The sequence below is a fragment of the Mustela erminea genome, chromosome 9 (assembly GCF_009829155.1).
Source record: "Mustela erminea isolate mMusErm1 chromosome 9, mMusErm1.Pri, whole genome shotgun sequence".
Lineage (NCBI taxonomy): Eukaryota > Metazoa > Chordata > Mammalia > Carnivora > Mustelidae > Mustela > Mustela erminea.
Genome location: NC_045622.1, coordinates 9,206,226 through 9,215,986, shown reverse-complemented (window position 1 = coordinate 9,215,986; position 9,761 = coordinate 9,206,226). Strand labels below are relative to the sequence as shown.

The following is a 9,761-nucleotide window of genomic DNA, read 5'->3' as shown; positions in this document are numbered from 1 at the left end:
CCTTTGCCATATTGGGGAAATTCTCCCCAATAATTCTCTCCAGTATACCTTCTGCTCCCCTCTCTCTTTCTTCTTCTTCTGGAATCCCAATTATTCTAACGTTGTTTCGTCTTATGGTGTCACTTATCTCTCGAATTCTCCTCTCATGTCCAGTAGCTGTTTGTCCCTCTTTTGCTCAGCTTCTTTATTCTCTGTCATTTGGTCTTCTATATCACTAATTCTTTCTTCTGCCTCATTTATCCTAGCAGTGAGAGCCTCCATATTTGACTGCACCTCATTAATAGCTTTTTTGATTTCAACTTGGTTAGATTTTAGTTCTTTTATTTCTCCAGAAAGGGCTTTTATATCTCCCGAGAGGGTTTCTCTAATATCTTCCATGCCTTTTTCGAGCCTGGCTAGAACCTTGAGAATTGTCATTCTGAACTCTAGATCTGACATATTACCAATGTCTGTACTGATTAGGTCCCTAGCGTTTGGTACTGCCTCTTGTTCTTTTTTTTGTGGTGAATTTTTCCGTCTTGTCATTTTGCCCAGATAAGGGTATATGAAGGAGCAAGTAAAATACTAAAAGGGTGGCAACAACCCCAGGAAAATATGCTTTAACCAAATCAGAAGAGATCCCAAATCGTGAGCGGGGAGAAAGGGGATAAAAAGAGGTTCAAAAAGGAGAAAGAAAAAAAAAAGAAAAGAATTTTAAAAAAGAGAACGAATAAAGAAAAATATAAAAAAGAAAAAATATATATATTAGATAAACTAGTTAAAAAACGTTAAAAAAGAAAAGGGTAAAAATTACAAAAAAAATTTACCCGAAGGCAAGAAAAAAGAAAGAAAAAAAGTAAAGAAAAAGAAAAAAATTAAATTAACTGCAAGACTAAAAAAAAAAAAACACAGGGAGAAAGCCATGAGTTCCGTGCTTTGCTTTCTCCTCCTCTGGAATTCTGCTGCTCTCCTTGGTATTGAAACCGCACTCCTTGGTAGGTGAACTTGGTCTTGGCTGGATTTCTTGTTGATCTTCTGGGGGAGGGGTCTGGTGTAGTGATTCTCAAGTGTCTTGGCCCCAGGCAGAATGGCACCACCCTTACCAGGGGCCAGACTGAGTAATCTGTTCAGGTTTGCTTTCAGGAGCTTTTGTTCCCTGAGCGCTTTCCGTAGAGTTCCGGAGGACGGGAATACAAATAGCAGCCTCCTGGACTCCAGCCCGGAGGAGCCGAGAGCCCAGGGCCCCACTCCTCAGTGCGCCCTCAGAGAACAGTGCCCAGTTACTCCCGTCTGCCTGACCTCCAGTCGCGCGCCGAGCTCACCGAGCCTGTGGCAGGTTCAAGGTAACACCGAGCTGTGAGCTTACTGTCGGCTCTGTCTCTGTAGCCGGCTTTCCCATTCCAATACCCGCAAGCTCTGCGACACTCAGACACCCCCGATCCTTCTGTAACCCTGCGGGACCTGAGGCGACACTGACCCCGCGTGGGCTTCGCCCCTGTTTAGCCTCTGGAGCGATGTCCCTCAGCGGAACAGACTTTTAAAAGTCCTGATTTTGTGCTCCGTTGCTCCGCCGCTTGCCGGGACCCGACCCCTCCCCCTGGGGTCTATCTTCCCATTGCTTTGGATTCACTTCTCCGCCAGTCCTACCATTCAGAAAGTGGTTGTTTTTCTGTTTCCAGAATTGCTGTTCTCCTTCTCTTCGATCTGCCGATGGATTTTTAGGTGTTTGCAATCTTTAGATAAGCTATCTAGCTGATCTCCGGCTAGCTGATGTAGTCTCAGCCTGCTACTCCTCCGCCATCTTGACTCCTCCCCCGGTGCATCTTTTCTGACTACAATATTATAAAACTACAAATCTACCATATGAAAAAAATCTGGAAAGAACACAAATACATGGAGGTTAAATAACATGCTACTAAACAACAAGTGGGTCAGCCAACACATCAAAAACAAAAATTTTAAAAATACATGGACATCTTTTTGTCTCCAGCTGCTTGAAGCTTGGCTGCTATCATGAATGACACAGTAACTATCTGAACCAGGAAGTTCATGACCAACTGACTACTTCAGTGCAAACAAATGGTTATTGACGTCCTTAATCCCAGAAAGGCAACAGTACCTAAGACAGAAATTCAGGAAAAACTAGCCAAAATGTACAAGACCACACCAGATATCATATTTGTATTTGGATTCAGAACCCATTTTGGTGGTGGCAAGACAACTGGCTTTGGTATGATTTATGATTCCTTAGATTATGCAAAGAAAAATGAACCCAAGCATAGACTTGCAGACATGAAAAGAAAAAGACCTCAAGAAATCAGTGAAAAGAATGAAAGAACAAAATGAAGAAAGTCAGGGGGACTGCAAAAGCCAATGTTGGTGTGGGCAAAAAGTGAGCTGGAGATTAGACGACAGGAGTAAAGATGCTTCAGTGGCTTTATCTGTGGTGATTGTGCAGATTTTTCGATTGTGCAGATTTTTCATGAGAGGATTAATAAACTAAGAATGTTAAAAAAAATACATGGACAGAATCTATACTCAGAAAACTATAAAGTACTCATGAAAGAAATTGAGGAAGACACAAAGAAATGGAAAAATGTTCCATGCTCCTGGATTGGAAGAATAAATATTGTGAAAATGTCTATGCTACCTAAAGCAATCTACACATTTAATGCAATTCCTATCAAAGTACCATCCATCTTTTTCAAAGAAATGGAACAAATAATTCTAAAATTTATATGGAACCAGAAAAGACCTCGAATAGCCAAAGGGATATTGAAAAAGAAAGCCAAAGTTGGTGGCATCACAATTCTGGACTTCAAGCTCTATTACAAAGCTGTCATCATCAAGACAGCATGGTACTGGCACAAAAACAGACACATAGATCAATGGAACAGAATAGAGAGCCCAGAAATAGACCCTCAACTCTATGGTCAACTCATCTTTGACAAAGCAGGAAAGAATGTCCAATGGAAAAAAGACAGCCTCTTCAATAAATGGTGCTGGGAAAATTGGACAGCCACATGCAGAAAAATGAAATTGGACCATTTCCTTACACCACACACGAAAATAGACTCAAAATGGATAAAGGACCTCAATGTGAGAAAGGAATCCATCAAAATCCTTGAGGAGAACACAGGCAGCAACCTCTTCAACCTCAGCCGCAGCAACATCTTCCTAGGAACATCACCAACGGCAAGGGAAGCAAGGGCAAAAATGAACTATTGGGATTTCATCAAGATCAAAAGCTTTTGCACAGCAAAGGAAACAGTTAATAAAATCAAAAGACAACTGACAGAATGGGAGAAGATATTTGCAAACGACATATCAGATAAAGGACCAGTGTCCAAAATCTATAAAGAACTTAGCAAACTCAACACCCAAAGAACAAATAATCCAATCAAGAAATGGGCAGAGGACATAAACAGACATTTCTGCAAAGAAGACATCCAGATGGCCAACAGACACATGAAAAAGTGCTCCATATCACTGGGCATCAGGGAAATACAAATCAAAACCACAATGAGGTATCACCTCACACCAGTCAGAATGGCTAAAATCAACAAGTCAGGAAATGACAGATGCTGGCGAGGATGCGGAGAAAGGGGAACCCTCCTCCACTGTTGGTGGGAATGCAAGCTGGTGCAGCCACTCTGGAAAACAGCATGGAGGTTCCTCAAAATGTTGAAAATAGAACTGCCCTATGACCCAGCAATTGCACTACTGGGTATTTACCCTAAAGATACAAACGTAGTGATCCAAAGGGGCACATGCACCCGAATGTTTATAGGAGCAATGTCCACAATAGCCAAACTATGGAAAGAACCTAGATGTCCATCAACAGATGAATGGATAAAAAAAGATGTGGCATAGATACACAATGGAATACTATGCAGCCATCAAAAGAAATGAAATCTTGCCATTTGCGACAACATGGATGGAGCTAGAGCGTATCATGCTTAGCGAAATAAGTCAAGCAGAGAAAGACAACTATCATATGATCTCCCTGATATGAGGAAGTGGTGATGCAACATGGGGGCTTAAGTGGGTAGGAGAAGAATCAATGAAACAAGATGGGATTGGGAGGGAGACAAACCATAAGTAGTTCTTAATCTCACAAAACAAACTGAGGGTTGCTGGGAGGAGGGGGGTTGGGAGAAGGGGGGTGGGGTTATGGACATTGGGGAGGTTATGTGCTTTGGTGAGTGCTGTGAAGTGTGTAAACCTGGCGATTCACAGACCTGTACCCCTGGGATAAAAATATATGTTTATAAAAAATAAAAAATTTTAAAAAAAAAGAGAAAAAAAAAAGAACATCATTTGCGATTCATGGGAAAAGGTCAAATATCAACTTAGATAATAGTTTGGAAGAAGTTGATTCCAACCTTCAGGGATGACTTTGGGGGGTTCCAGACTGCAGTGAAAGAAGCACCTGCAGATGTGGAAATAGGAGAAGAATTAGAATCAGAAGTGCAGTCTGAAGGTAGGACTGAATTACTGCACTCTTGTGGTTAAACCTGAACAGGTGAGGAGTTGCTTCCTATGGATGAGCAAAGAAAAGTGGTTTCTTGAAATGGAATCTACTCCTGGTGGGGATGCAGCAAAGACAGGTGAATTGACAACAAAAAATTTAGAATATTGCATAAACTTAGTTGATAAAGCAGTGCCAGGTTTCAAGAGGATTGACTAATTTGAATGAAGTTCTATGGAGGGTAAAATGCTATCAAATAGCAGCACATAATACAGAGAAATCATTTGCAAAAGGAAGGCCCAGTTAATACAGCAAACTTCATTAATTGCCTTGTTTTAAGAAACTGCTACAGCCACCCCAGGCTTCAGCAACCATCATCCTGATCTGTGGCCATCAGAACTGTGGCAGGACCCTACACCAGCAAAAAGATTATGATTCACTGAAAGCTCAGATGATAGTTGCCATTTTTTAGCAATAGAGTACTTTCAGTAGAATACTTTCAACCAAGTATTTTGTGTTTTTTTTTAGATATAATGTTATTTCAGACTTAATAAACTACAGTGTAAATGTAACATTTATATGCACTGGGAAACCAAAAAATTCATTTCACTTGCTTTGTTGCAGTATTTGCTTTACTGCAAATGGTCTGGAAATAAACATGGAATATCTACCTCTGAGGTGTGTCTATAGTTGTTTCAATAAGTGGGTCTGGCCTTGCTCATGATAATGGATGTTTCCCATCTGGCAGACCCATGTTACTGAGTCAGGTCTGGCCTCCCTTCCCCACTTGAGACTAGGAAGACAGACTGGGAATTTGGGGAAATGGTGAAGAGTTGGAAGTCTCACTGAAATCTCCTTCCTGGAACCATGTTTTCCAAAGCAATTTTTACCATAGTGTGGTAGACAAAGTGATGCTTAATAAAAATTGTGCTTTGTTTTCCATTGGGCTCTTTTTTCTTCAAGGTGATTCTCCCAGCAGGGAGTGGAGAGTGGAGAAGCAATAAATATGTCAGATTCAAGCACCAAAACCCCATCTGCAAGCCCAAATAGATTTCTGACTTACAATACACGTGATTTGGCAGGAAAATAGGTCGAAAGAACAATTCACCCTGCGTGTTGACTCAAGTGACCCAGGGGGGTCCTCTGAGATAGGCCATAGAGAAGGAAGAAGCAGAGAAAGCTCAGACAGAAAGTAGGATCCATGGGGTTTGAAGTTATGAGTGAAGAACAGCCCTAAGATGGGGAGAACCTGAGTACAGGAAAGGGCTATCATAACCTCTGAAGGATAAGCCATTGAAAAGAAAGCAGCAGCAGAACCACAGGAAAAAGGGCGGCTGCTGTTTCTGGACAGCATTCCCAGTCTGCAGGACTGCCTGCAGCATCTTTTCTGGTTCACAGTATGGCTAGCATGAGAGCTATGCATCCATTCCCATGGCAGAGGCAAAGGGCCATAGTAAGAGCTGAGCAGTAATGGTAGAAGTATGCCAAGAAGGGGAATCTAGAGGTTTGGCTACCACAAGTTGAGGACTCACCAGGCCTTATCTTGTTTTTCAAATATGTTTCAAATGTTAATACAAAATAAAGAAAGGAAAAGCCAAAAGTTGTTTTACGATTCTAGTTTGAATTTTCATGCTTCAGTTTCTACCTCCACCCTATATCACTATCATTAATGAATGGATGCAATATGTGCCAACACAGTGTTGCTCTTTGCTGTAGCAAAAGAGAATAATATGCTAGAGAATCTAGGAGTCCTAGTTCGTACAAGTGCACAGCAAAAGTCTTTTTAAAATCTATACCCAATTCATTTTAGTGTTTGTATTAAAACATTATCCATCTCTCAGTTCTTTTTGGAAATCAGAGAGTGAAAGGAATTCTGAAATCAGTGAACAATAGCCATGCTGCCAGACTTAATCTGGTGGCAAACACAATAATCACAATGATAGTAACAATGGCTGTATCTACTAAGAATTGTGTTCAGCTGCTCAAAACAGAGACCAGACCTTGGTGGCTTGAATATTAGGGTTTACTCAAGTCAAAGAAATGTGGAAACTGGTATGGTGCCTCCTTCCTTATCAAAGACCTAGAAGTTATCTTTCTAGTTATCTAAACCATCTTTGTTTCATGGCTTGCATTCTCAAGATCCCAAGATGCTTACTTGAGTTCCGACTGTATGACAACATTCCAGAAAGGAAGAAGGAAGGGGGGAGGGGCACTTGCCAGCTATATATATATCCCATCCCTAAGAAGCTGTTCCAAATCATTTCTCATCCCATCTACTTTATACAGGGGCTGAAATTTCTAGTATATTCATCTTAACCAGAAAGGTCCCCATGGAGACTAAGGTCATCTTTGTTGTTGGCTGTCCAACATCTAATCTCCTTCTTTTGAAGGACATTCCTTTTTGTGTGTCATCTTATCAGGAACAGGCCCCTGCTTCTGACTACAAAACTCAAAGGGACAATACTCTTTTCTCCCTGCCTGCTGGTGAAAGCAGGTACCCACCCAGTCAGTCATGACAATCAGAGAGTACTCTAGCTTCAGTCCCGGAGAAACGACACATGAAAAAGGAATCAAGAGAATTGTGTTGACAAAGCAGCACCACCTAGCAGTGGAGTCCAATGGTAGTGGTAAAGTGTCCAGCAGCAAGACTGGAAGGTTCTAGTCAGTGTCCTCTAAAACAGCAGTTGTTGAGCATACTATTTTGTGGTCCTCCAATGCTTCTTTTTTTCCTGTCTGTTTTACATTCCAGAATCTCTAGTTACTTGGCAGTCTGGGCTCTGTTTGTCTTTTCAATATGCCCCCTTTTGTTTTAGATAGCCAGAGCTGGCTTTAGTTACATTCCAACCACACAATTAAGGAGATATATATTATTATTCTAGTCTAGTCTTTGATTACCAGAATTAGAAGCCCACATTACTCATCTGAGGTATAGATGCAAGACCAAAACTCATAGACACGAGACTGTGGAGAAGAAAAGCTGACCCTCTGAGGCCACAGAGATTTTCATCTTTCTTTGTCCTTTTTTTCTCTGCATAAATTATTTCCTCATCTCTGTTTTATTGGTCAACTTCCTTTGATTACTTAGTTTCTGCACCTCTATAACTTTCACTTCCTCTTCAAGGACACTTACATGGAATCTACATGATCTTCCTGGAGATACGATATTATCAAAATACTTCAATTTCAAGCTCCATCTCTCTACTTTTTTTAATATCTTAATTTTATTTTTTTCACATTCCAAGATTCATTGTTTATGCACCATACCCAGTGCTCCATGGAATATGTGCCCTCCTTAAAAATCCTGACAAAGGAAATGATTAGTGACTACAACAGGGACACACCCCAATTAAATCAGTTCTAATAAAAGATGGTGCTCATGACCAAGCATATACCTTCAGTGGAGGTGCCCAGATTAGGGGTCTGTGGGAAGAGCAAGTGGCAAAACCTTTTTAATACAAGGATGCAATGTAATATAATGTGAAATTATGATATACAGTGATATGGAGGCCTAGGTATGGCACAATTTTTGAACAGCAGACCTGAGATGCTCAATCTATTATATATCTGAACACCTACCATGTGCAAGGTAAAGGAATCAGAACTGAGATTATAAAGATGATAATGTGTGCCTTCCTGCAAGAACTTTACAATACATACACAAACATACATACACACACACAGACACACATGTTAAATGATGAGTTAACATATATCTGGTTAATAACTGAACTTGTATTTTCCACAAAGTGACAGAAGAATTCAGAAGAAGGAAAGGTAACATTGAACTACAGTGATCAAAGAAATCTGTACAAGAAGAGGGATTTTGTTATCTTGAGGGAAGTAAGAGGTAGAGTGATATTATAAGTCAGAATCCCAAATTGATACTAGGAGTGGGATAGGTGGGGGCATCTGAATCAAAGGATGTATACGAAAGGTGCTGAGAGAACAAAATTTGAAGAATGAGATGCATAAAATAAAGAGCATCCATTTAAAAATGTTTACTTGTTGCAATCATAGTACTAAAGCAACCTGTGGATTTATCAGTGTAAACCAGGGGAAGGGGTTTGGGGTGCCTGGGTGGCTCAGTGGGTTAAAGCCTCTGCCTTCAGCTCAGGTCATGATCTCAGGGTCCTGGGATTGAGCCCCACATTGGGCTTTCTGCTCAGCAGGGAGCCTGCTCCACCCCACAACCTCTCTGCTTAACTGCGATCTCTGTCAAATAAATTAATAAAATCTTAAAAAAAAAAAAACGGGAAAGGGAAGGGCATGGGCATTTAAACTTGGGTAGTGGAGATGGAAAACTGAAGATTCTGATAATGGCAAACTACATCATTAGACCAAACACGGTACTAAAAATCTATAAATCTATATAAAGTATATAAGGACATCTGCTTGAAACATCAGAATGCTACTAAAATAGGGGGAAATTACTGCTTCATGACTGTGGGATAATGGAACCCCTAGAAAGTTAGCCTGATTATTTAGCGGTGCTTTTCCCATGGGGATGCTTGCTAAACCCTGATGAGGCGACCTAGAAGCTTATAAATGCCTCTGACAGTCTTGCGGGACAAAGATGAGAGACAGACAAACAGAACAGTAGTCTAGAAACTGACACAGGAAAAAGCATAATGAATTGTCTTGGGTTGTTCCTCAGACGTATACAAGCCACCTTAGAGTCAAGCAATTTCAAACCCTAAAATTCAATTAAAGTGATCTCAAACTGTTAGTATTCCCAAGCACCCAACAAAAACAAATATAAATCTTCTCAGGAAAGAGATGATACCTTGAACCTCAAGTCCTCCAAGCAGCTTTGCAAATACAGTATCTAGCACACATTCAAAAATAACCAGGCACAAAAGGAAATAATAATACATGGCAACACTAGCAAGAAGACCAAGGAATATCAGCAGGGAGCCTGCTTCCTCCTCTCTCTCTCTCTCTCTCTGCTTGTCTCTCCACCTACTTGTGATCTCTATCTGTCAAATAAATAAATAAAATCTTAAAAAAAAAAAAAAGACCATCAAGGAAAAAATTAGGCCCACATGGGTTCCAGATATTAGTTGTTTAATCCTAAAACAATTTTGTTTCCCATGTTCAAGAATATAAAAAAGAAGACTGAAAATACCAGCAAAGAACTAAAAACTGTAACATGGAATTTATGAAAGTAAATACTATAACAATTGAAAGTTAAAGCCGAACAGGTTGGTTAAACAATGCATTAGCAAAGATAATGGATAGTTAATATATAAAGAAAATTTACAGAAAGGAATAGAGACAGGGATTAAAAAGTAAAAAAGAGAAGGTAAGAGAA

At 40.3% G+C, this 9,761-nt stretch overlaps 1 pseudogene; it reads left to right on the top strand.

Moving 5' to 3' along the window:
- The first annotated feature begins 1,992 nt into the window (after window positions 1-1,992).
- LOC116599309 lies at window positions 1,993-2,377 on the top strand (annotated as a pseudogene).
- The last annotated feature ends 7,384 nt before the right edge of the window (window positions 2,378-9,761 follow it).